This window comes from Sceloporus undulatus, chromosome 2 (genome assembly GCF_019175285.1).
Source record: "Sceloporus undulatus isolate JIND9_A2432 ecotype Alabama chromosome 2, SceUnd_v1.1, whole genome shotgun sequence".
Classification (NCBI taxonomy): domain Eukaryota; kingdom Metazoa; phylum Chordata; class Lepidosauria; order Squamata; family Phrynosomatidae; genus Sceloporus; species Sceloporus undulatus.
The window spans coordinates 247,840,877-247,867,724 of NC_056523.1; the positions used below are offsets into that span (position 1 = coordinate 247,840,877).

General features: G+C 39.9%; 1 long non-coding RNA gene across 1 annotated transcript in view; it reads left to right on the forward strand.

The window, feature by feature from the left end:
- LOC121923112 overlaps positions 1–26,848 on the forward strand; it is a 74,296-nt gene that overhangs the window by 40,521 nt on the left and 6,927 nt on the right. Inside the window, exon 2 of the long non-coding RNA XR_006102314.1 lies at positions 19,224–19,276. This is a non-coding gene — a long non-coding RNA (uncharacterized LOC121923112). The remainder of the gene's footprint in view (positions 1–19,223; positions 19,277–26,848) is intronic.

Here is a 26,848-nt window from a genome sequence, read left to right on the forward strand (position 1 = left end):
TTTAGTCCCAATTTTAAGAGAGCTATCCTAGAGACTGAACCATATCAATGAATACTTTTATATCTCAAGATTTGCTGTCCAGCTCACAGGGGAGCCACCAGCCACTGTTGTTGCAGCATGTTGTTTTCCCCTGACGGCTAACTGCCTCTGACAGAGAGAACTGTAGGACTGAGTCTTCCTGTTGGTCTCCATGGGTCCAATCTACAAAATCATAGAACTCTGATTCTACTTTAACCACTATGGCTATGTTTTATGGAGTCCTGGGAATAGTAGTTTGCTAAAGGTCTAAATGTATTTAAAAGCACCAGATTCTGTTTGATCTTGTAAGCTAAGCAGGGTCAGCCTTTGAATGGAAGATCACCAACTTGAATGGAAGACCACCAACTAATACCAGGTGCTGTACACAATATTTCACAGCAAGGAACCAACAGAAGCACCTCTGAGTATTCCTTGCCTAAGGAAACCCACTGAAATTCTTGTAGTTGCCAAAAGTCAATGGATGACTTGAAGGCCTATACAGTTGGCCTTCCATGTTTGTGACTTTGACTTTTGTGGATTTGATTATTCATGGTCTTGATTAATATGTTCTCTCCAGCAATCTCTAGGTCCTCCAGCTAACCAGTGGATGTTGAGCACAGAGGCATGCTGCAGGACCTACAGATTTCCAGAGAACACTTCTCTAGGCATTTGTTTTTCAGCGCAGTTGCAGAGGTTGATCATAGAGTTCTGCTGAAGTACCTAGAGATTTCTAGAGTGGTTTTTGCTCAAGTTAAAAAAATAGTTTTTAAAATTTTCATTTTCCCACTTTCATGGGGGTCCTGTGTGGAATATGTGGAATATACACTTACAAGGAACTAGTATTTTTGGCTAAGAATCAAGGGATTCAAATTACAAGAAAAGAGATTCTACCTAAACATTAGGAAGATTTTTTTTAAATTGTTCATTGGTGGAATGGATAGTCTTGGGGGATGGTGGACTCACCATCTTTGAAGGTCTTAAAACAGAGATCGGATGGGCATATTTTAGGAGTGCTGTAACTGTGTATTCTTGCATGGCAGGGGTTTGAATTAGATGCTCTTCGTGGTCTCTTCCAAAGATTCTACGAATCTATAAATTCTAAATACCTCTCTCTAAATTCAAACCCAAAGGTTCCAGGGGATGCACTCATGGTGGTTAAAGTGGAATAATACTGCTATAATTTTGTGGTGTAGAAGGGCCCCGGGTGATGTAAAGGATGAAAAAAAAAAAGCTAAAGGAATATGAGTTTCTGTCAGGATTAATGCTGACAATAATTCCATGGAGAGGTTAGTGGGAAGGTTTTCAGAAAGAGGAGAGTAAAGCGCAGTTCAGACCAGTAATGGTTATTGATCCAAGTGCAGTAGGAGGTCTCAACTAAGATGGCACTACTGCACTGGAGTTGAGCAATGGCCTAATGTAATCTTTTCAAGTGTGCTTTCTCCTAGCTGTGCATACCATGTGTTGAAGTGGTGGTCTGTTAGTCCATCCCACATGCAAGGAGATCAGATTTTTATTTTTTGTGCAAATGTGAAAACTTATGAAGTGCTCTTCTCAAGTCCTATTGGCATGCCATACAACAAAAGCAGTAGACTTTGATTTATGTTACTGAGTATTGTCTATATGCAGTGATTTGCAGCTGCTATCCATCGTTTGGGACTGAATTAGGACTACCCAGTTGGGACTACCCAGGTTAGGAACTGAATTGGAGCCCTTCTGCATTTAAGGCATTTGTTCCATCACTGAGCCTCAATTACATTTTTCAACATGGTTTGCTGCTGCCTTCTGCACCTATTCCTTCCCATAAGGTATGAAATCAACACTAGATGTTTTTCTGTGGTGGCTCTACCATGCTAGACAGGGAAAATGATGAAATAATCCATGCTGCTTATTTTCAACGCATTTATATTTTCTTCTTAAGTTCACATTAAATACATTTGGGGGACAGTTTATCTGCTTCAACAAGGCTATACCATATAATCTGTATTGATAGTTTAATCCAGGTTTGGAAAGGGAAATTATTTTAAAATATCTGATCAGCATGAGGAATAATTTTTCCCTTGGAATAATTTTTTTGTTTTCTTTTGTTTCATATGGGATTACATTTTAGAGCAACCTAATTATAGGTAGACGGAGAGAGCAATAACACCTCAAGAATGAGTTTATTTCAGGATTGGTACTGATTACTTTCAGTGGGTGTGTGTGATTTCCTGTATATTACTACGAGCCTTCATTTAAAAAGCCTGGCTTCCTCACTGCTTAATTAATTTTCTATGAAGCTTGAAACAGAGGGCAGCTTCCAGATGAGGAAGGGAAGCTTCAATTATATTTAATGACTTTCCTTTTTGGCTTGTAGTGGTAGTGTTAGAGTTTAAGAACCAGGGCAGCTGCAAATCAAGAACAGCCCTAAACAAAGTGTGGTAATTGATTCCATTCTGATGGGCTGGATCTTGTCTCAAGAATCCTCTTCAAAGGTTAGAGGAGATCCTTTTTTTTTGGACTGAAGTTTCCAACTAGGGTCTAATTCCCATTTACAAGAGATTCGGTTTACAATCCGAATTGACGAATTGAATTCATAGCATGGTTCCCACTGCATTTGCTCATATCAGATTTTCTGGGATGGAAGCAATTCAAAATGATCCACTTGTCAATTCCCATTGACAAAAGAATTGGTTCTATTTAAACCGGTTCCTGAGGCAGATGGTTTCCACTGACAAAAGAATTGGTTTGAGTAATTTAAAACCAAATTATGAAACTGATTCCATTTCGATTATGGTTCCCACTTACAATAATTTGGTTTTGGGGAAAAGGAGCGGAAAAAATCAGTGTCTTTTTGACGTGTGTTAAATGGGCAAAAATGGGCAAAAACATGTCCCCCTTTCTGAATTGCTTTCTGAATTTGAATTAATTGGGAACCATGCCCGTTTAACTCGAATTGCGATCTGGTTTAAATGGTAGTGGGAACAAGACCTAGGGCATTCTGGGAGCTGTAAACAAAAAGTTAACCTTTCCAGACTCTGAAACACTCCCAACATGTGTGAAGCAAGAGGATGCAAGAAATGCTGCCATGGGAGCTGATCAATTTATGTGGGGAAGATTATTCATTTCACTAAATAAATCTCAGAAACACAATGAATGAAGGAATACAGGTGAAAAGTTTCACTGAGGTCCATGCAGGTTTTATTTTAATAAGAAACATCTCAACTTCCTATCAGTTCTTCTCATAAAACTATAGTTGGTTACACAGTTACGTTTCTTTTTCTTCCTGCTTAATCCTCCATATATAACTATTGTTTTGATATACTGTGTCTCCAAAGTGTAAAAAATGATGGTATCTTTGATAGCTGCATGACATGATATTCCCCCCTGCCTTCCCATCCTCCTCCTTGTCTGTCCTATTTACATCTGTAAGCCTGAGGATGGGGGACAGACAAATTAATTGTTTGTAAGATACTATGGGACCTTTTTGGCTAAAGTGCCTGGCATAAATGATTCAATCAATCAATCAATCAATCATGTTTCAAATAAATGGGTCTAAAGAACTGTGTTGTTTTTACATTACAGTGGTGCCTTGGGTTACGAAATTAATTCGTTCCGCGGCTAATTTCGTAACCCGAAAAACCTTCGTAAGCCGAATTGCCATAGGTGCTAATGGGGAAAAAAGCCGCGGCTCTGCCGCGGCTCCATTTAAAACAGCGCCGGAGTTTTTTCGTAACCCGAAAAAACTTTCGTAACCCGAAACAATAAATCCCTATGGGATTTATTCGTATCCCGAAAAATTCGTAACCTGGGTATTTCGTATCCCGAGGTACCACTGTATGTTCACAACACCAGAAACTGGCAGAGAAATCTGAAATCTGTACTTTGTGCACAAAATCATGCACATTGTAAATGTGCACAACTAAAAATGCATACATTTGGAAAATCCACGCAAACTGTGGGACCTTTTTGGCTGAATGGGAAAAATGCACAAAAATGTGGCCATTAGCAAAATGTTATCAACAGGGCATATGTTTTCAATAAGTGCATTAAAAACAGAACATGTGGAAGCAGATATGATCAGGAAGTAGGGAGAAGACTCACAGATTAACATGGAAACTGAATGCTGATGGGATGCTGAGAAATGCAATAGAAGTAAGTCTGACAGATTTTCATACAGTGGTACCTCGGGATACGAAATACAGTACCCAGGTTACGAATTTTTCGGGATACGAATAAATCCCATAGGGATTTATTGTTTCGGGTTACGAAAGTTTTTTCGGGTTACGAAAAACTCCGGCGCTGTTTTAAATGGAGCCGCGGCAGAGCCGCGGCTTTTTTCCCCATTAGCGCCTATGGCAATTCGGCTTACGAAGGTTTTTCGGGTTACGAAATTATCCGCGGAACGAATTAATTTCGTAACCCGAGGCACCACTGTATCTGTATGTAATGGTAGTCCTTATGGTGGTAGCAGGAGAAGCAGCAGAAGAAAGAGCAATGTATTTAGAACCAGCACTGTTGATTTGATCCCTATTGTAAACTCACTGGACTTTAAAAAATATTTTTGAAACATGTAAAGCTGATCTTTTAACAGAAATGTTGAGACACTGCACATTAAAATGAACATGAGAAGAATTTATGCATGGCTGAAATAAAGAGTAAATACCTGTAAATACCCTAAAGATACCAGATTTCATCTGATATTGGATGCTAAGCAGGGTCAACCCTGGTTAATATTTGGATGGGAGACCATTCGTGAATATCAAGTGCTGTAGGCTATATGTCAGAGGAAGCATCTGGCAAAGCTACCTTTGATCAAGCAAGAAAGGGTGCAAGACAGAGAATTTTGGACATTGCGGCTCAAGAAGACATAGCCACACTCAGTAGGGTAGGCAATTTAAAATGGTTGAGCCAATGCAAACGGTCCTTTCAAATGCCATCTTATCTAAAAATACAGATCCCTAAACATCTCAGAGAGGCATTTACCCGAGCAAGATTCGACCAACTTGATACCATGGTAAGACATGGAAGATTCCAGGGTATCCCTTATAACGAACGAATTTGTATTTGTGGGGATCATGAAATTGAGGATCTAGCACACATTTTGTTTAGTTGTAATTTGTACCAAGCAGAAAGGGATCAATATCTTCATCCCTATATTAAACGAACAATATACTGGGAGACCCACATCAGAACATCATACTTTATGAGTGGACAAGATTCAAAAATCTCTATTGCTACAGCTCGGTTCCTTCATAAAGCATCGCTGTTGAGATCTAGATATGTTGGAATGATTGGTGTTAATTGTAAGGGGGATGAACAGATTTGATGTATGTCGACGGATATTTTATGTTACTTTTGCCTCCCATTTCAATTCCAATTTTAATTCTGTTTTATTCCCTATGGTAACTATCTTACATACTATTGTTTAATTTAATTGTTAACTATTTTATTTTATCTGTTTACTAGTATATCCTTTAGCACATATTGTATATCTTTTAGATATACATAAGCTGTAGACAAGTAGTGCATGTTCTGGTTCTGGTGCACGTTTAGGTTATGCATATGTATTTATATTGTATGGAGGTTTATTGCACCTAGTGCACTGTATTTACATTTTATATATAGCTGTGTGATACTGCTTTTTATTATGTTACTAGTATTTTGAAACGGCCCTTGGGCTACTCAATAAATTGTATTGTATTGTATTGTATGTAAATACCCTAAAGATACCAGATTTCATCTGATATTGGATGCTAAGCAGGGTCAACCCTGGTTAATATTTGGATGGGAGACCATTCGTGAATATCAAGTGCTGTAGGCTATATGTCAGAGGAAGCATCTGGCAAAGCTACCTTTGAGAAGTCCTTGCCTAAGAAAACCCTATGAAATTCATGGCATCACCATAAGTCAACAAATGACTTGAAGGTACATACACACACAGGATGGGCAACTGTGTAGGGGGAAGAAACCAATTTTTGCCACCACACCTCCTGGAAAACCTGATGAATGTTGTGTGACATCTGGTTTTATTTTGGCTGATTTTTCTCTCCTTTCCTTTTGCTTTTGAGGGATTTGTGGAGGGAATGGGAGTGGGAAGCAGCTGCATCTTGCAGTGGTTTTGAGTTACTGGGCAGTTGGGTGAAAAACTGCCTGGAGGATCTAGGGGCTTTGGGTGGCTTCATGGGGGATTCAAGTGCTACACTTTGAGGTCCCTAAGGTCATGGTTTGTTCACCACTGGTATAGCAGGAAGAGTGTGAAATGAATTAAGATACACAATTGTTAAATTGTTTAATAGCCAACTATAACAACTGCTGCTACTGCTATTAATGGTAAACCCTTTAGTTAAATATGTACTGCTAATCTCTGCAAAATTTCCCCATTAAAGGCAAATAGGAGAGCCTTTATAGTGAATGATACTTTTGTTTCATATAATATACTGTGATGCTGTAGTAAAGTTTATAGTACAGCCAGCCCTTGATATATGTGGGGGGATCCAGATTCTGTGGATGCTCAAGTTCCATTGTCTTCAATGGTAACATGGCCACGTGGCTGTTCCACTACTGAGGACAATGGGACTTTGTTGACCTGGCCATCTGATGCCCGACCTGCTACTGTCACCACAGTGGACAGCAGGGGTCTAGCTCCTCTTCCTCCTCCTCTTCACTTCACCACTTTCCCTCTGTTTTCTCCTCTTCTTCTTCCCTCCTCCTCCTCTCCCTCCTCCTCTCCCTCCCTCCTAAGTCTCTTCCTTCTGTCTCGTCCTCCCCCTCCTCCATCTCTTTGCTCCGCCTCCTCTTCCTCTTTCTTCTCCTCCATCTCTTCCCTCCGCCTCTTCCTACTCTTCTTCCTCTTCCCTCTGCTTTCTATTCCTCCTCCTCCGTCTCTTCCCTCTGCCACCTCTTCCTCCTCCTCCTCTTCCATCTCTTCCCTTCACCTCTTGTTCCTCTCTTCCTCCTCCTCTGTCTCTTCTCTCTGCCTCCTCTTCCTCCTCCTCCACCTCTTCCCTCTGCCTCATCTTCATCCAGTTCCCCTTCCTTTCTCTCCCCCTAAATATCTTCCTCCTCCCTGCTTCTCTATGCCACCACCTCTTTCTTCTCCTGCTCTTCCTCCTCCTCCTCCTCTGCTACCTCCTCACTGGCTTGCCGTCCATGGATTCTGGAATCCACAGATGGCAAGTCCACAGATATGGAGCATGGACTGTATCTTTTTGAGATTTCCTTGAAAAAACACTGACATTGATCCTATGAAGACTTACCTGGCAATAAATTCAACTGACCAAAATAAGACATACATATATACTCAACTATAAGTCAACCTCATGTATAAGTTGAGGGCAGGTTTTGGGGCCAAAATTATGAATTTTGAAATGATCTATGGATAAGTCAAGAGTAAAACCTAGGGGCATGTAACAAAGAATATAAAGGGTGAAGAAAAGGAAAATGATGCCAATGAACTTACAAAATTCTGGCAGGTATAATTGTTTGTGGTCATTCTGGCTAGATGAGGTGGTTGTGTGATGGGTGAGGGAGGTAACCAGGCACAGGTGGGGCTAAGAAAATGCTCACATGTAAAAAAAGAATAAAAAGGTGAAGCATATAAAACATTTAAAGTGATTAACATTAACTTTAATGTGATAACTTTGCCTAATTTTAACCCCCAAAACTGACAAACATACATAAAGGTTTTATTCAAATCCTTCAAAGCCCAATTCCTCTCTGTGCTCCTTTGAGAAGTGCCAAGAGCTGCCACCTCCACCATTTTCCCATCCAGAAACAGCACCGGAGTGGTAAGAGTAAAGGGGGGGTTGGTGCTTCTTTTAGGTGCTGCTGGGATGGACTAAGCTCTTATCTTTCACTAGTCTACTCAGAGAAGGGGATATCCCTTTTTAAATAAGAGTTGAAGTACAGTACTTACCAGTGGCATTACTGGGGCATGCACATCCCAGAAGAGGGGTGACACCCACTCAGGCCATCCTCCTGCTGCACCCTTCCCAGCTTGCAGTGGCTTCCTCACAAGAAGACCTCCACTGCTGCAGCAAAGGAGAGGGCCCAGCACATCCTTTTGGCTGCCACACCCCTGCATCGGGTGACACCGGGGGGGGGGGATGCCGCTAGTACTTGCACTGACCTATGGATATGTCAAGCCAAGTTTTTGGGTCATTTTTTTAAACTAAAATTTCTAGACTTATACATGAGTATATAGAGTACTTCAGAGTAAGCATCCCTAGGATGGGACTGTTAGAATGTAATACAGATCACTGCATATCCTATTGCTTCCTTTACTCATTTATGAGAACTAATGCATATCTCTCAGAGTATCTCTAACAGACTTCATCCCAGAAAACCAGACATGGAGGCAGGGTTTTTATCTAATGTTCTTGGGGCAGTAGCATCAAATTTATTTTAAAATCCTCCTGAATTTAGAAAGCATCTTACAGTCCAATGTGAGAGATTTGCTATATACTATAAAAAAAAGAAAAAGCTGTGCTTCACACCCCAGTTCTTCAGATGCATTGAGAAGTAAAGCACAGCTGTAACTAGTACGGGAGTCTTCTATATGGTTATTGGGGCAACCCTTATACCAAACCCGGAAGCTACAAATGGTACAGAATATGGCAGCCAGGCTGGTCACTGGTACTTCCAGGGCCAGCCATATTACACCTGTGCTTAAAGATCTGCATTGGCTGCCTATTCGCTTCCGGGCACAATATAAGGTGTTGGTGATGACCTATAAAGCTCTAAATGGCTTGGGCCCAGGATACCTGAAGGACCGCCTCTCCCCGTACATTCCGTTCCGCACCCTCAGAACATCTGGGCAGCAACTCCTTAGGGTGCCAGGGGCTAGGCTGTCCTCCACTACGAGGAGGACATTCTCCATTGCCGCTCCGGCCCTTTGGAACACGCTGCCCATAGAGCTCCACTCGATTACCTCCCTGGCCCAATTTAGAAAGGACTTGAAAACCTTTCTTTTCCATCTTGCATTCCCCGAATAGAGTTCAGTGGGCCTCCCTTCCTCTCCTGTGGCAAAGAGGATGGGCTAACGGGGTTTTTATACTGTTTTATATTGCTGCTGTGTTGTTTTTATTGGATTGTTGTGGTTGTTGTATTGTATTCTTATGTTGTAAACCACCCTGATCTACGGAAGGGCGGTATATAAATAAAACTTTTATTATTTATTATTATTATGTCCTGCAATACAAATATACATCTCCTGAATAAATGGCCTATCTTGAGGTAGTATTAATGCATTTTATTTCTTAATTTACCTATAGATTTTAATGCTCAGCATGTTTTTGCCTGAATTTCTTCAGAGCTTGTCATTTTCTGTTTTTCATTTTTGCATGTTTTGAAAATATGTATTTCATTAGCAGTGGCATCTGGTACATGTCACTGGGCTCCAGGTTTTTGGTTTGAACTTTAATGGAGCATTTCTATATGCCAAAAGCTATGCCCCAAATAGGTTCAGCATCTTGGATAACTCTTTTAAAGTTCAGACTGGAATTTGGAGTGGATTTAATGCTTCACTGATGTGAGAATTGCCAGCCACTACTGTTCATTGGAACTCTATTCATTAATCCATGTTATATATTGCCCAGTTACACCCATTTTTGGAAAGTGTTCAAATTAGAACAGAATGAATCTATATGCTTATGACATCTTCATATGATAGTCTGAATATTTATCTCCTGTTTACTTACTCTATGAGTAATACTTACTAAATTTCCCCCCTCTACCAGAACTTGAAAATGTTTTTTTAAAGACTACAGTTCTTACTGGCTATGTTGCTTGAGGCATTCTGGAAGGTATAGTTTAAAAACTGACTTTTCCAAGCCCTTTCTTCTAACATGTCAAAATCATATTTATCAACAGGAAAAGAATATGCTTACAATTAGATTTTAAAAAGATTATCATCACATGATTGGGCCACCTCAATATAGTTTATGGTTTTATTAACTGAAAGCCAAATTAGATTAAGTTGAATTATAGAATGAATATTTGCATTTGAAATCAATTAGATTTTTGGTGCAGAACATGTCACAAAATCAAATGAACAACTTGAATATTTTTCAGTAATCTTCAACAATTTGTTTTTATAAATCTATAGGCTGGTCCTAATTTGAAATAATTCCAGATTTTGGGGGGAGAAATTGCATGTACTCACTTATTATCCAGTTGCCAGTTTGGTAGGTGCCAGAAGCTGTATAAAAATATGCTTTGCAAATTCAGCAGAAGCCCATATTCACAGTAAAAAACAAACAAACCATGTATGTCAACAGTCATTGGTATGTGTATCAGCTGGAGAAATTCAGATAAATTTTCTACATTCAGTGATCTGACTAGTAGTTGTGGCTGAGTCACATAATCATCTTTTTCAAGTGGTAACTTGCATAAGTGAATAGAACACAGAGATAACCAGAACTGGTCCCCAATTTTTTTTGGGGGGCGGGGGCGGGGGGCTCTTGTGGTCCCTGACAGCATCAATGTCAGATGGTAGTTGTGCTATCAGTACATCAAAGGATTGGGTTTACCTGCCATTTACATTTCTAATCATACCCCAGAGGGAGCACCGACCCCAAGGTACTGTAAGAAATGTTATCCAAGGCTAGGCTCAGCCTTATGGATCAATTAGAGCTCCAGACTGGATAAAATCATAGCACTGCCAGGGCATAGCAGTGCCAGGATGTGTGGGGCCCTGCCACGATCCTAGCAGCTGCCCAAGGTTGCCGAGTGTTAATGTAAGCTCTAGTATAAAACTTCATTTGAAACTTTCCATATGCCCTCAGATACAATGCTTTTTTTTTTTTACAGCAGAGAGTCCCCATGTATTCATGTGGTGAAAAATAAAGAAATGGGTACACATTAATGAACTTCCCAGGAAACATTTGAGATCTGGAATATAGAATGCCTATCCAACAGTTTAAAAGAGAAAATACCATGATTATGTATTAATTAAAAAGATTATGATATGGGGACGCATTCATTTGGTGCGCCCTTTAATCAAATGTTAATTTCAGTCTTCCAGAACTAAGACATACAGAAGCATTAAGACAGGAACAATAAAGTTATTAACCATTTCATTACTTGGTAATAGGCAAAAATGTCCTGTGATCAGGGAATTATAATATCTGTCTCTTTATTTCCTTGAAGTTTCCCATTTTGGTTTCTAACATTATCTGTTATTTTTGGAAAGCCTGTAGAGTGTTTTGAGATGTTGTTTCCACAAACAATGCTGGGCAACATTACCTCCACCCCTGAAAAAGCAACTGCACAAATTGGTGATGCACATTATAGTAGTGGACTGACACATATGTGCCAACGTTTTATAACCATAAATGCAAGTGAAATATTGCTGAACATGCTGAATTTCCATTCTACTTTGCTGTCCTGTTTTGCTGTCCAAAGACAGACAATATTTGAGAAGCAGAGAACAGCAAGGCTGTGTTTCCAAGAGCACATACAGATACTGTTGAGAAGCACTGTCAGTCTTGCCTATTCTGGTTTTGTTTACATACATTTGCTCATGTTATGTTCCAGTCCAGCAGTAATAATATTTTTGCATATGCAGTAACAATTGTCATGGATATAAGTGTGTGTGAGGATGTGCATGAGGATACATAGCATCTGAAATGCACTTCACTCTAAGAATACTGTTCTTTGCTCTTGTTGCTGTGTGTCTTCAAGTTATTTCCAAGGCTTAGGGTTTTCTTGGCAAGATCTGTTCAGAGGAGTTTTGCCATTGCCTTCCTCCGAGGTTGAAGGCATGCGACTTGCCCAAGGTCTCCTAGTGGGTTTCATGGTCAAGTTTGGAATTGAACCCTGATCTCAGAGTCATAGTCCAACACTCAAACCACTATGCCATGCTGGCTCTGACTAACATCTGTAATTCATACCCTATCAGTGCGTATTTAGCTCTTCTCGCCTCCTCACTTCACGTAGGTTGGGGAAAATGGTGAGCATCCCATTTCCCCACCTTGAGAGACAGTAAATAGGGAAAAAAATGAACATAAGGAGTATCCAGAGGTGAATAATATCCAGGTCCTGAAACTGTACTTGGATAGATTAGCATGGCAATTTTGCCTTGTACTTTTAGTGGTTAATTTGAGTCATGCCACTACAGTTGCCTATGATAAAAACACCATTATTCAACCGGAAATAGTGTCAGGAAATTGGGGGTGGGTGGGTGAGAGCTTATTTTGTGCAACAGGAGCGGCTTCATAGTTTTCATATTATGCCACATTGGTCAAAGGGCTGCAAAACCCCATGTTTAAGGATTTCAGTCCTGTCAGAAGCTTTAGCCAATGGGAAGGCTTCTGTCATTCACAGCTGGGCACATTGAAGCTTTCTCTGTGTTACTTACCTTCATGCTGACAGCTTCAAACATCTCAGGGGACCACAGGGTTCTCTCTCTGACTCTCTCTCTCTCTCTCTGTCTCTTCAAAGTATTTTGACTACTGGTAGAAGCCAGGAGGATGGAAGGATTGTACGTATGTGGTTCTGCTATTCTTTACTTCATTTCAAATAAAATATTGGCAATTTGTTCTGCCTTCCCCTGTCTTGATACTATTTAAAAGCATTCAATTAAGATTTTATAATGCGTCCAATGAGTTAAACCACCCGGTGGTATTAGAAAAATATTACATATATAAATAAAATACATCAAAGCATTAAAAAGCTATTACACACTCTGAACATAAAATGGCAGAATAATGATGGATCCTGCCATGCAGCAAACATATTCAAAAATATTATCTTCCTGGTAATGAAATGCCATCCGTTTCATTTTAAGCTAAATACATTAGACATATCAGTGGAGTCTGTGCTGACACAGCAGTGAGTTGAAATTGAAAATCTGAAATTATATATATGATTGGACACAGTGTTAAAGTAATTTATAGGAAAAACCACAAATATGCTGGGTCTGCACCTTCTGGTGAACTCATTTTATAGAATCAGATAGAAGAAAACGCTACCATTTCTAATATGCAGTTAGAATGGCAGGCCGCCAGTGTCCCAATATATATTTGGTACAGAGAAGGGGGGAAAGGGGAGAGTGAGATGGAGACAGTGAAAAGGGTGGCAGGGGGGAGGAAGCTAGAAAGACTTGATTCAAATTACAACAATTCTGCATAAGCCATCAGGAAAATGGCATTCGTTTTCATCACTCTGACCTAATATGATACAGCAGCTGTAGGAACTGTATTAGCTATCAAGACAAGTGGGAGATAACGGGGAAACATTTAGAGAGGGACAGCTGAGATAGGGGCTAATTTCAGTGCGATGGCAGTTGTGTGCATTGCCGCCGATTGCAAAGTGGCAGCAGAAATCATAATGGTGATCATCTGATACACAAAGATCAGGCGGCTAGGATCCAGATGGTGCTGACTGGGATAGGGTCTCACTGTGCCAGATACAGATGCAGACACAAAGATGGGCAGTGTGTTCCTTTTAACCTTTCCCTCTCTCTTTCATCCTGATGCCAGCAATGCTGGGAACCAACAGCTCTTAGAAAAGCATAATCATTTCAAAGGTCTGATAAAGAGACACTATGGCATTTCTTAAGCCTTGAATTGTGGGCTGATTTTTGCTGCTTTAGGTAACCTGGATATGAGAACAGGAATGGCTTGAGTGAATGTCGGTTGGGTTTCTTCAATGGAATAGAGGGAGAGGGGGTAGATATACCACATACACGAGAATCTGGTTTTGTGAACCCAGTAAGTTTTTGGCCAGGCTCTGCCATGGTTTTGCCAGAAAAAAGCAATTCGTAGCCCAGCCTGCCTTGCAGAAAAATCCAAAATGTCTTCCTTTCTACTACAGGAAAGAGAAAGGTTGATGGCACCTTCTTAATGAATTATCATGACCTATCCTTTGGGCATTCCAGCCATGGATCTTTCTGTGTCATTGCAGAGCAGGAGGATCTTCAGGGACCCATCCAGCTATTTTCATGCACCTGGATACATTTGCAAGGATGTAGCCTGCAGGGACTATTCAAAGTTTTTTGAGGGGTGGGTTGGTGAGGTGGGGAGGAGGAAGGAGTAGCCCTGGAGGCTTGCATGTCAGCAGTATGGAGAGGTTTTATCTCAGACTTTAAAGGAGTTATTCAAGCTGCTGAGCTTTAGCCTCAAAACAGTTTCAGCATCTCCTTCAAAGTCTGGAATATCTCACTACACTGTTGACATGGAAGCTACCAGCCTTCCCAAGGGTCTTCATGTGCATGACACACCAAGGCATCCAACTACAACCCAGGCCTCTCTCAGTAAATGGTGGAGCCCATACAGCAAAAGGTATAAAAGTCAAGCCATTTAACATAGCTGCCTTTTGTCTGATAGGCAGCTACTGAATTTGCCAACCAGCCCTTTCCTACACCAATATGTCCAGGAAGGACAGCCCAAAACATTTTGCTGCTTGATGTAGAGCAGTAAATGGCACCTCTGAACTACTCAAGTCAAGGTGCATAGCACCAAATCATGGCAAGATATTTTGGTGTGCAAGGCAGAAAATCTCATCAATGCCTTTCTCCATCAATGTCAGTAAAAATACAACTGCCATAATTTAAGAACATATTTTGTGCTTTTGTTAACTCAAATTGACTACCTGAGGTAGTTATTTCACTGTGCCTAATACCAGAGTGAAATAGAGCCCCTGATCAACAATGCAAAAACCAGTGAGTAAGGATATAAACAATACTAGCAAAAGCTGTAATCCTCAATGAGAAATCCTCACCAGATCAACACACCTTACAAACAATATGGTCAATGACTGTGAGATTTTTTGGCCCGGTACAGACAGGCCTCGTGGCACGTCTTGATGATGTGCTAGGGTTGCCTCGGGGCGTCTCTTATAGATGCCCTGCAACCCTAGCACATCTTCCGTATGTCAAAATGGCAGCGGCCTGTACAGATGGGCGCTGCCGTTTTGACGTGACAGATGCCTAGCATCCGCACATCTTGGTGCCATAATGATGTTGTGAGTGCACCATTGGTGCACTGTGGCATCATTATGGCACCACAAAAAGAACCCACTATTCGTGGGTTCTTTTTGCTCTGCAAGGAAGCTGCACGGTTTGTCCACTGCAGCTTCCTCATGGAGCAAACCAGGGCACCGGCAGACCACTCTTTTGGGGTGGTCTGTACCAGGCCTGAAATTCAGGGCTTTTTCTTTTGGAGGGAGGGTAAAAGATGGATTTTTTTCTTCCTGGGGAAAATTGTGTAGAAAACAATATATTTGGTGCAAAATACCATATTTTATGTGGGGGAAAGTTGGTTATTTTGTTCAGTCCCAAAAAAAGGTTTTGCCAAAATAAATTGGAGGTGGGGGGGGGGATGGGGAGGAAATCTCAAAGTGTGAGAAATCATTGCAAATGATTGCCATCTTGCTCAGCATTGAAACATTTTAAAAAATATTATTCCTTATTCTGTTCAGGAATGAAATAAAATGAAAATTTACATCCCTAGCAGTATTTCATTCTTCTTGAGTATCAAGAGAACATGGAGTGAACTCACTGCATTTTTAAAAATAAAATATGGCTGGTGGCTTCCATGTCTGTGTGGCAGTGATTCCACTCTGGGGTTTGGTTTCAGATTTAAAGGAACTAGCCAAGGTGCTGATAACCATCCCTCAAATACATTGAAAAGCTTGGATAGCTCCTTTAAAATTGGAGTGGATTTGCTCCCACTGACACAGAACTCATTAGCTGCTGTTGCTGAACCACCATCTCCTCAAACAATATCTCAGCCATCATCTTAAAAACAAGAAATACAATTGTGTGTGCGCATGGAAGGAGTGAATGAAATGGCTCTTGGCTGACTCTTGGTTCTCTTTGTTCTTTCTCTGAATAATGGCAGAGGCCCAAACAAAAGATAGCACTCAAGAGCAACTGACAAGCTGAAGGTATCTCCAACAAAGCAGCTGAGAACTGGAAGACATTCAAGCAAACCTTCATTCACTATATGCTAGCAGTAGGGCTACAGCAAAAGATCTGCAGAAAGCAGTTTTTTCAGGGTAGGAGGCTCTAATGATTTAGATATTTGGCATTTCTCAGGAATAAGATGGCAGTGTGACAGTACATTGAAGAAGTCTGAAGAGTCCTGCATTCTGAGGAGAAATAAGACTCTGCCAAGGTCTCACAATTTTCATAGAGAAAGCAGAGAAAGACAAAATGTAGAAGGATTTTCAAACAGATATCAGGTTGTGGAATTGTTCTTACAACATATGGAGATCTGAACAAGTCTGTGATAAGACACCAAAGGGTAATTGGCATCAGAGGCATAATACCAAGGGAAAAGACTACCAGAAGTTTCACTTTCAAAAAGGCCCTCAGGATCTGCTGAATGTTTGAAATCACAATAAGCAGCAGAGAGGATTCATTCCAAATCTCTCTTGTGTGATAGATAGAGCCATGAGTTAAGATACATCATAATATTGATAGCATTTCATGGTAATTCTTATGTAAAAGAATTAAGGGAGGCAATGTGATTCAGGAACTATTGCCTTCCCTGTGGAATTGCTTTGTGATGTGCTCATGATGGATTGGCTATATGGAGTCCAAGAACTTGGAAAAATTAATTTTTTAAGACTATAATTCTCAGAACCACCATTTAGTATCAGTAGAAAGGTATATCCAGAAATAAAAGTTGAACAAGTAAAGGGAGATACCCAATGTGTTCTATTGTCGTTACATTAACAACATGTTTCTGAAATGAAGTGTTATCGGGGAAGGTCTATTGCAAGAATATGTGTCACTTGTCCTTCATAATCACATGAATATCTATATAATATTACATTGCCTGCAGGAAAAAATAGAGTACATATTAAACACCTTAATTATTTTTGTTAGCTTTATATTTCAAGTATGTTAGGTGCATATGTGACTCTGTGGTTTCCTAAATTTTAAAGCAAGATAGGTGCACATTTAGATAGGTTGCTTCTTAAATTTTTAGGAAATGCTAAAGCATTTTTCTCTATTCTCCTTTTTTGTTTCTTTATTCTGTTCCTGATGTCATCTTTATTTAAACATAACATGAACCTTTACATTGAAAAAATTAAAGAATCCCCTGAAACACAGCCCAATAAGTATAATCTTTTGGCACAATTAGAAAGATGGACAGAAAAGATAAAAGGAAGGTATTTAATGAAGAGATGTAGTTATCATCTAGGTGACTGAAATGATGTGAGATTCCATTAGGTTGTCTGCAAAGGCTGCTCAGCTCTACACAGTTTTAACCACATTGCTAATGCAGAACTCATCTTGTGTGGCATTTAAAAGTATCTCAGCTCCCATTAGTTCTCGTGGAAGCTGACAGAACATGTTCTCTCATGGGATTCAAGAATTCAAAATAAAATAAAGATAGAAAGATAGAACACATACGTACAGATAAAATGAAAGAACAGCATATTTATTTTCCAAATTAGTCTTTGTGTATTTATTAAATTTTAAACCTGCCATTCAGCTAACAAACGGTACACAGCACACCTAACAAACCTTCTCTTGTATTCCTGTCAAATGTCCTTCAGGGATGGCAGAACTAAGAAGAACTTTAGCCAGGTGAGAAACGTAAGGGAAAATATGGTCATTCAAAGAGCCCAGTCACAACTTATTTTTTTTCTTGTTGTATGATTTCAAGTCATTTCTGATTTATGATGACCCTAAGGCAACCCTATCAATGGGTTTACTTGGTAAGAATTGTTCAGAGGGGGTTTGTCATTGTCTTCACCTATGACTGAGAAAGTGTGACTTTCCCAAGATCACCCAGTTGGTTTTTATGACTGAGTAGGTGTATTCAAAAGCTGGTGTTTTGGGAGTCCTAGTTCAGCACTCAAACCACTACACCTCGTTGGCTCTCATGGTCCCAACCCATTTAGGGATTTATAGATCATAACCAGCACTTTGAACTTTATCTAGAAATAGCCTGGTAGCCAGTGAAGCTGTCACAATAATTGGGCCTATAACTGGCCCCACTCAACAATTTAGCATTCTGGACCAGATGCAATTCAGAAACATCCTCCAAAGGCAGTGCCACATACAACACATTACAGGAGGTCAAATGGGACACAACAACGCCATGTGTTTCACAGATTTTCACAGATTAAGGAGAGTTGGTGTACTAATTTTAACAATGCAAATACATCCCTGACAACTGCGCAAGGCTAAATATGTCAGTCAATACTGTATCCGTCACTTACAGGCAAAATGATGCACCCCCCCTGCCCCCTCCCAAAAAGAATCATTCAGAAGGAGAAAAGTTCACATATGTAGATGCATCACCTGGATCCTGACTTTCTGGCAGAATTATAACCTGACTGTTGTACACTTTTGTGACAAAAGATAATGTGAAAGTTCCATTTTCAATCTTCAGCCTGTTTGATTTCATTCACTTGAGATTACACTCATTCCAGAAACCTGTAACAAAAACAACAATAAGAATACTATATTTCAAATTGCATCATTTGAGGCTTGTGGGGAGAAAAAGATGGACTTCATTAATTTTTGCAAAATCTTTAATTACTAGCTCCAACTCTGTGTTTGAGTGCTAACTCCTATGCCTCATCCGCATTACAGAAATAACCTGCTTTGACACCACTTTAGCTGTCTTGGCTCAGGGGTATGGAATTCTGGAACCATAGTTGATTACTGCACTAGAACAAAGCTCTGGTGCCACAACCGATTCCCAGAATTCCATAGCATTGAGTCAGGGCAGTTCAAGTGGTATCAAACAGAATTATTTCTGTAGTGTGGATGCAATCATTCTTGTTTTAGATGTGACTTTGTCACATGAATGATACTATTAGTTGGTGCTGGCTTTTACAATTCTGTGAGCAAGTTTGTGAAGCAAAGAAGCATACTATAAATGTAATTGTAAGCAGTTTAATTAATAAGGTTAAACCTTTGCTATTTTGTTTGGAAATAAGACTCATTCAATAAGGTTTACTCCCAGGTAACTAAGCACAAGACCAGAACCTAAAAGAAACCCTTTATTGTAAGCAGGAAGACATTTTAGAGCTATACTTAACTGTTTCACAAGACCTGGGGAAAGTGCTTATATTATGAGGAAAGTCTATTGCATCGCTATAAATCTTGATACAGAAGATTGTCTCTCTCATTTACTGCCAACCTATCAAAACTTGAAATATCAAGCATATAAGGCGCTTTGAAGGAACAATACAGCAGAGCTGTAAACAGTGAACACATTTATGTTTGGTGCTATATGAAAACTGTTTTTCCCCTTCAGGAAGAAAGAAGATACCTTCATGGGGAAAGAAGATACTTTTCTTCATGGGGAAAGTAAGTCTGGCTGCCTGTTTTTGTTATTTTATCTGTTTTTTCTGTTGAAGAATATCCCAGAGCATACAATGTATGTTTGTTAGTATTAGGATGTATATTTTTAATGAATGAATGCAATTATTAATCAACACATAGGTTTGAAACCAGGACAGATTGAATGAAGTTAAATTAATCTTTGCTTTCAATATATATATCAGTAAGATCAAGGAAGGAGGGCAAGTTCCTAAGGGAGTTTTTGGTGGTATTAATTTAGTTTCTTATACAGCTTTCCTCAGTGTGGGCCTTCTGAACATTGTGGACATCAGTTCTCATCATCTGTGATCACTAGCTGTAATGGTTGGAGCTGATGGGATTTATAGTCCAAACGATCTGAAGGTGAAGGCTAATTGTGGGGGAGGCTGCCTTAGCAGTTGACACAGAACTAGGACTACTAAAGTATGTAACTGCCTGTGAAACTCCCAGCTTAGAAAATGGACTTGGTGAAATCTCCTAAATATGGATACATAACTCTTAGGTCTGTCATGGGGCCTATTAGAAAATGACTGTGGATGTTAGTAGGTGCAATGTTTTCTTAGGAAAGTATGCTGTATGTTACCACTTGCAATCTCAACTAATCTCCCCCTGCCCATCCTGCTAAACATGCATCTGGCATTAGCAAAATAAATGACTTCTTCATTAGTAATATATAACAAGGTTGCAATACCAATCTAAATAACTGACAGAACATATTGTATGGCTTCTGAATACAGCTACATGGAATTATAACACTGTGGAAGGGTATAAACTCATTTTGACACCTCAGATTCAGTCCCTTGCTCTGTTCCTACAAGAGAAAGGAATAAGAAAACACACACACACACACACACATGGCAGCACAGTGGAGATTATCACACAGAGAAAAAAGATGGGAGAGAAACAGGATGCTCCCGTCTTTAGTGTGCGATTGTAAAAAGATTATCACACAACATTCTGGAACATCTCACTCGTCCTGTCCTTCTCCCGTCAAAGAAGTGGAATGATCCTGTCACTTTTCATTAAGGAGAAACTATCATTAATGAAAAGTGACAGGACCATTCCATTTAACTGATGGGAGAAGGACAGGATGAGCATGACGCTGTAGGACATTGTGTGATAATCTTTGCACAATCAAGCAATAAGGATGGGAGCATCCCGATTCTCTCCCATCCTTTTTCTCCGTGTGATAATCTCCAGTGATAAAGCCAGTCAAAGGGAGTAGTGCTACTGTATAGTGTAACTGATCTATCCCAAATGCATGCAATGGCTTTACTCAAAGATATGAAATAAGTCTTGTCTTTTCCATTTGCAACTGCGTAGTTAGGGTTATTATAGGTACAACAATTTGTTGCCTCTTCATGACAGCAAGAATCAGATGCCTTAATCTGCCTAAAGGTAGGACTGGCTTTGCATAACAATGCAGGATTAATAGTCATCAGTCACTGGCTCCTTTGAATCTAATATTACATTTGAAATGATGTACACAATATGCATTTAGGACTCACATAGATTTGGAAGAACTTGGATCCAATTCACTGAGAATTCTGTGTGAATATCAGAAGTTCCATTAGATGCGAGGAATCAGACACAGCATCCCCTTTAGTATGGTGGCAGGCAATATTCCTTGTTATAACACATATACTATTAATAACTTGCCATCTCTAGCAAGAGCTCCATTTCAGGCTAGGTAGGAAAAGCTGATAAAGTAAGAGAAGTCATTTTTTTTAAAAAAATCCTTTTCATCAGATCCACTGGTATCATTTTTGAGGCACTTCAAAGATGAATCCTTCTAAGGTGAGTGCTTCCTTACAAAGATTAAAGGAAACCTCCCACAAGCAGGTTAAGGAGTTCTAAAAAAGAAACAAAACCTGAACTCAAAATGGAAAGACACCCCTAGTTTTCAGAGTGACTGAAGTCTCCTGTGGTTTGAGAGACAAGCCTTACTGTAGGTCATCTTTTGTGTGAACAGCAAGAAATGTCACACACTTGGGTTACGAATAAGGAGACAAGGACAATCAAACAGAAGCCGATCTACAGATATGTGAGGAACATTTTTAATGACCTCCTTGCCCTAGGCTGGTGTTGTCAGGGTTTTTCTTTAACTGGCAAAAGAGCAAACAGATTGTGCTACAAACAGGCAGGGAAGAAAATCTAGAGGAAAACAAGAATAGGGAGGCTGTATCAGATACTAAGTTCTGCCTCAAAGAGTAAATTACCAGGCAGTTATCTGATTTCCATTGTGAAATACAAATATTTACCCAATCTCTGAAACTGATTTCAAATGCTAATCAGTTTATCAGAATGTTTCATCAACCTCTGGACATGTCCTATCTCAGTGTAGTATGAAACTATAAGTGCAATGACAATCCCAACTTTAACTTCCCATGAGCAACCTAAAACCTGTCACGTATAAATTATTATTATTATTATTATTATTATTATTATTATTAACCTTTATTTATAAAGCACTGTACATTATTTTCTGCTCTGAATTCCATGACTAGACATGAAAATCTGTAGTGAGGAAAGGCCAAAAATGCAGGAAATTGTGATTTTTTGAAATTTTCTAATCTCTACATCAGCTAGGTGTCAAATGAATGTGTATGGGTGTTTGGAGAAGAGGGAACAAAGACAGCTTGTCAAAGTAATAAATTGAGCATGTAATCAGCTTGCCTGCCACTTTGAGTGCTGGACTTAGGCCATGGCAACCACAAGCTGTGCCCCTGACCTGGTGTTTTTCTGAGCTGGAAAAAGGGCACCCTTGGTGCCATAATGGCACTTTTCTGCACTCCTTTTGACATGCAATGTATGAATGCTGCATCAAAAGAGCGCCTTAATGCCATGTAGTCCAATGGGCAATGTGATGTTGGCTTGGGGGTGGCATTGGAGTGTGTGTCATCCAAATGCCTCACCCCCACGCCATCCCCAAGCCGCGGCTTACTGCCAGTCTTTACAGCCCCTAAGTTTCAGACAGGTTTCATGCTGAAATCAAGAAACACAAGGACTGATATCCCAATTTTTTTTGTGCTGGAAGAAAGGAAAACAAAAGCAATGTTTTTATATAAATAATTTTTTATGAAATAAAAGCAAAAGCAAAAATCCAACCAAAAAAAAAAAACAAATGTGAAATCTTGCAGTGGTTGACTACCATGCATCTGCTTGACAGGGTATCTAGATGTGGCGAGATGTCCCTTCTCATTGAATTTTTACATGGCTTTTAAACATCTCTAGTGTGTTTTGCTGTGATTTGGTAGATGAACTGGGCAGTACTGTCCTCTCAGGGACTTGATAAAACACTTACCAAAGTTGGAAGACTGAGGGGCAGCAGAACAAGAGGGAGAGATATGCCATCATCTATAAGGACTTCATCTTCCTGATTATGACACCCACCTACCATTGTACTAGTTTTGAGGGTTTGTACCTTATGTTGACTCAAAGAGAGAAAAAAGACATGCCGTTGGTGTACTGACCACACTGCTGCCCTCCAGCCCTCCAGGGGAGAAAGCATGGGAGAGTGAACAACAGGAGAGGTGTGCACGCGCCCTTCCTGAATCGGGTGACACCATAGTTAGGGATGGCAGTGAGTCCAAGTCTTTTAAATAGTATTTTGTTATATTGATTTTTTAAAATCTTTTATCATTTTAAGTGGATAAGTTAAAAAATGTCTTTTTAAAATGGTTTAATATAATGGACAATTTAATTGCATTTTAACAATAACAGCTGAGATCCTATATCATAGACCCAGGCGCAAAGCAAATGGGCAGGAAGGAGTTGCTAGAAGCCCCTTTGAGTCTGATTGCCCCAGGGCCCTGGCGAACACATATCATGGTCCTGAGGGTGCCTCCTCTTGAAGCCCCAAATAGGAGGGGGAAAGATCTGCTCCTTTTGGGGCCGGATTTGTGCCACCTTAGATGGCTCCAGGGCAGTCCCAGGGTGGCTTCCACATGCTCCAGGGGTGTGCATCATGTAAACGAGATGCCCCCGGAGTGGCCAGAAGCAATTTACATCTGCTCGTCTGCTTCAGGCCATAGTTAGGAATGCATAAATACATATTATCTTCTGACCTGACTTTGTAAGCCTATCTTAACAGCCAGCAGCCACACTGAGCAATGGAGGTCTTTTTTGCTGGCATTTGGGGCACTGCAGGATCACATTTCCAGCTCCCTCCAGCCAGTGAGCTGTGGTGCAATGAGAAGTTGTGACAGAGACAGTGCTTGTGATTGTTGCATCATAGTTCACTTGTGGGAGCTGACTGGAAATGGCATCCTGCAGTACGCATATCACCAGCAGAACAGATCTCCATCACTCAGTGTGGCAGCTGATTGTTAAAATAGGTTTGAAGGAGCTTTTGCAAATGTAACTATAGTTTCTAAACATGAATATCAGTTACAGATGTATAAACTTAACATACACATTTGTAACTCCTTAACAAGATGCCAACCAACTTTTACTTATGTCTTTCTATATGCTTTTATCATTATTTGTTTTAATTTTTGAAATATGCCTTGAAATATGCCTTTGGGCCATCAACTCTGAGTGCGTCGACCACCTCGGTTGTGATGGAAACATTAACATATCCTCAGAAAACTGATTTATAAATGTTTGTTTTGAAAGCAATAAATCTGATGTTAATGGAGCTCAAGTTGAGTGGAACAAAGAGTTATATTGTTTTATGCAAATTAACAATGGGAAATTGATCTACCTTATTTAATAAATGTGGAGAAAATGCAGTTTGGAGTGTTGGCAACATCCAATCAGAGTGTGCCTGGTATAAGCCAATAGGAGCTTAGCCAAGGAAAGGTGGGGGCTACTCCCAGAAGCAAGTATAAATGGGAAGAGAGGAGCATTTATGAGGTAGATAGAGAATTGGACAGGAACCAGATAGGGTCATAGTTATGAGTTAGACTTAGAGGTTTATTAGACCCTGAAGGGTTTTAACAGCCAGAGCTACACTGCTGAAAAGGGGCAGTGGGAAGGGGTTTGAATACCCAGGTTGGCCTAAAAAGAGGTCAAGTGTGGAAAGTGAATTGGTGTGCCTGGAAAAGGCATAAGGTAGCAACCAAGTTTTAAAGTTCAGAGTATAGTCAAAAGTCATATATAAAACTGTAACTGTTTAAGCACATAAGTACCATATCAACTCTGAATCCACCAAAAGAGATACTGTAACCAACTATCTTGTTGGTTTCATTTGTCTTGGTTCAACGTGGTCACTTGAGGTATTTTAAGAAACTATAAGCCAAACACGACCAGGGATTAATAATACTTTTATTGCACTGAACACTCAAAATAGTGAGTTTCCTGTCTTCTCACAGAGTGACCCAGAGGTAAAAGAAAAGTGTGGGAGTCACTCAAGCGAGAAATCCAAGTCTGAGGGTCTCATAGTGCAATTTGGTAGCAGCTAGGGAGGTAGCCATCACAATATTGGTGGCAGTGGTGAGATAAAAAGACCCATTGCGCTGCCATCAGAGAAAAATAGTTGGATGAGTGAGTCTCACAGTCACAGTAATTAATACATTTTAATTTTTAACGTGTAATGTTTGTAATTTTAAAAATTATTTAATTGTTTTTAAACTTTGTATCTACATTTTAATGCTTTTGCATTCTTTTTAACTTGTACTGTTTTACATTCATTGTTCGCTGCCTATATCAGGAGAAAGGCAGGATGATGATGATGGTGATGTTGTTGTTTGGTTGAACTAAAATTGATTTGGGGGGAACTTCTGTTTATCTGATACAATGAAGATCAATAATTACTTGTAGCAGCTAATATGGGTGTGTTCAGTAGTCACTTCTTCTTGGCTGAGTGTGTTATAATACAGTGGGTTGATTATGCATTAGAGAAATCTTTGGCAATTGCATTTGCAATCTTCTTTTGAATTATATTCTCATGGTGTGGAATGAGAGTAAGTGTGGTGCAGTGGTTTGAGCATTGGACTAAGATTCTGGAGACAAGGATTTGAGTCCCCCCTTGTGCATGGAAACCAAGTTGCGTGATTTTGGGCAAGTCACAAACACTTAGCCTCAGAAGAAGGGAAAGTCAACCTTCTCTTCTGTGAACAAATCTTGTTCTGTGATAGGTTCTCCTTAGGGTCTTCATAAATCGGAAATGAATAGAAGGCACACAATAACAACAACAATGTGAAATTAGCCAAGAATCAATGGGTTGTTGGATCCAGACATCAACGTCACGAAAATGTATTTTTGGAAGTATGGCCAATTTATATCAATATATATGCATAGCTTTGGTTTGTATCTTACATACTCCTTTTTTTTGCTTTATCTCCTTTTCATTTTCTTAGCTTTGTAATAACAGATCTATCTGTCTGTCTGTCTGTCTATCTCTCTCTCTATCTCTCTCTCTCTCTCTCTCTCTATCTCTCTATCCATCCATCCATCCATCCATCCAAGAAAAACATTCTTTGAGCAAATTTCTAATCATGACCATTGCTGAGACAATTTTGACAAGATATTGCTGTGACGGGATGTTGCTGTGACTGTATCACCCATAGTTACACTCTTACATGCTCTAACCTCAGTGGAAAAATGTAAGAAGCATGACAGTACAAAACATGCACTGGAAAAGTGTCTGCTTTTCATTTCCTGGAAGACAGGGAAGTAGGTGCTTCTGTATGTGAATGAAATTGAACCAAGATGGAATTAAGATTATAACCACAGCTGTAAATTTTGATCATGTGCAGATCTTCTCACTAAAACATGTGAGAAGTACAGAGAGAATAAGACACAAGGAAGCAGTGGTGCTCTGATACAGGGTGGTGGCCTACCCTGAAAACTGGTGGCCTCAAAATAATATGAGCAGAGAAGCATTTGAAAGTTGTGTTTTCTGGCATGTGATGCCTTCTAGCAGCTTTAATTCCTCCGTCCCCATTTTCATTCTCTTTGGGCTTCTTCCTCCCCACTTGCATTTATGCTTTTAATGTTTTTATCAGGAGTATCTAATCAATGGGCCACAATGTACACTTTTTTCTAAATCCCTCCTTAATTCTGATCCTCCCTCCCCCAGCAAAGCTATTCGTGGACTATTGTAACTTAGGGATGTAAATCCTCACTTGTCTCCTTCCTACATGCAAGGATGCAAAACAGCAAAATCTTTCTCCTTCCCAGAAAATATGCTGAGATATTTCCTGTCAGCTTTCAGCCAGTTTTTGCATCTGTGAGAATGATTCTTGTGCAAATTGCATAAATGGGGCAAACTGTGCAGCTAAATGATGATTGTTGCTGCCTCATTGCATTGAGTTCTACAAATCAGAAGCATCAAATGGGTTTCTGGCATCTTTTTGATCAATTGGCCAGTCTTTATGCTTTCTGTGCATGTGCTTGCTCAAACTGTGGAAGCCTCAACGAAAAAAGTATTCATTGTCTCCTTCTCCCAAAGGGGATTAATGTGTTGAGACAGCCTGTCTTGCGAGAAAGAGTAATTTAGTGATTTCTTCAGATCATCACTACTGTTACACATACGTGATCAGCTAACCCATTATAAGTTGCTAATTTGTTGTTATATAAAATATAGAAACAAACATGTGATTGGTCACTTGTTGC